Genomic DNA, 1425 nt, shown 5'->3' on the forward strand with positions numbered 1-1425 from the left:
CATTTTCAAAGGCAGAAAAACCTTTGAGAAACCAGGTTTATCAGATGATATTTCCAAGTACAGGTGTAATGGCTTACCAGGCTTACCCTGAGTGGAGTTCATCAGAAGGGGGTCCTGCAGGCAAAGTGAAGCAGGGAAACTTTTTTTGTTTTTACAAAATATAGCTCTAGAGCTTAGAGTGTACAATGTTGACTCTCTCACAGAGATTTCTTTAAGACAATGGTACCTAAAGCAATAATAATTGAACATTCAGAAATATAGCCTGTAATGTGTGCCTTTATGGATAATGGTATGTTTTGTTTTTTTTTTCTGCATCTTGGGGGTCGTATTTATTGGAAGAGCTTGAGAAAAATGAAAATACCATTTAGCTTAAGAAGTTGTGAGTTATCTGCAAAACAACTCATTTCAGGAGTGGAAGAATCCTCGGAATTATTTCTTAATATCAAAATGTATGCAGGGTTTCTCTTGTGAATGTTTTGTACTTTTAGAGAGGCCACTGTACAAAGTCTCCCGTTTTCCATACAGGACAAATTCTTTGTTTCAGCCAACTCTCAGCAGAGGGGCAACCGGGACAACGCCATCTCCCCGGACAAAGAGCATTGGAATATTCCGTTTCGTTGATTTATATATCTCTTCATATGTTTCTTCATCAATTTCTATAGTAGTCACAGTTTCTTCCACATCTCCCAAGATCATATTTAAATGTTGATCATAAGCATGTAATCTGCCTCGAAGCTCTCGGTCATTTCTCATTTTCACATAAATTCACTCATCTAGGCTGAGCCTGATAAGATCCAGGGGCTCCTCTACAGTGTTGGTAGTTTGTTGCTGGTCTACGTCGTCCGCCATGTTTCAAACCCTGCGCCCAGTGGTATGTTTTTTACTGCTGACTTGATGCTCATTAGTTTGTAACTTCCCTAAATTTTTATTCTCAAAGAAAATTTTAAGCCAAGCATGATGACTCATGCCTATAAATCCAGTGACTTGGGAGCCTGAGATGGGAGGATTGCTTGAAGCCAGGAGTTCAAGACTAGCCTGGGCAACATAGTGAGACCCTGTCTCTAAAATTTTTTTTTAAAGATTGGTCAGGTGTGGTGATATGCACTTGTAGTCCCACCTGCTTGGGAAGCTGTGGCAGGAGGATCACTTAAGCCCAGGAGTTTGAGGCTGCAGTGAGCTATGATGCCACTATTGTCATCCAGCCTGGGCAACAGGGCAAGACTCTGTCTCTTAACAACAACAACAAAAAGAATATTTTATTTTTCATTGTTATTTGAGCAACAAGATGAAGTTATGAAGTCTTGAAGAAAGAAAGAACTGGAAGCATTTTCTTTTGGAAAACATTTTTATAGCCTAATATACTATAGTTTCGAGGAGGGCTTGGATCAGTGATGACCACTATAGGGTGAACAACTTGTTCAGAGT

At 39.6% G+C, this 1425-nt stretch overlaps 1 pseudogene across 1 annotated transcript; it reads right to left on the minus strand.

Moving 5' to 3' along the window:
* Window positions 1-294: 294 nt before the first annotated feature.
* LOC100602549 lies at window positions 295-964 on the minus strand (annotated as a pseudogene). Its single transcript, XR_001113667.2, has one exon. The product of XR_001113667.2 is annotated as a U6 snRNA-associated Sm-like protein LSm3 pseudogene (transcript).
* Between the last annotated feature and the right edge of the window lie 461 nt (window positions 965-1425).

Source organism: Nomascus leucogenys, chromosome 22a (genome assembly GCF_006542625.1).
Source record: "Nomascus leucogenys isolate Asia chromosome 22a, Asia_NLE_v1, whole genome shotgun sequence".
NCBI classification, from domain to species: Eukaryota; Metazoa; Chordata; class Mammalia; order Primates; family Hylobatidae; genus Nomascus; species Nomascus leucogenys.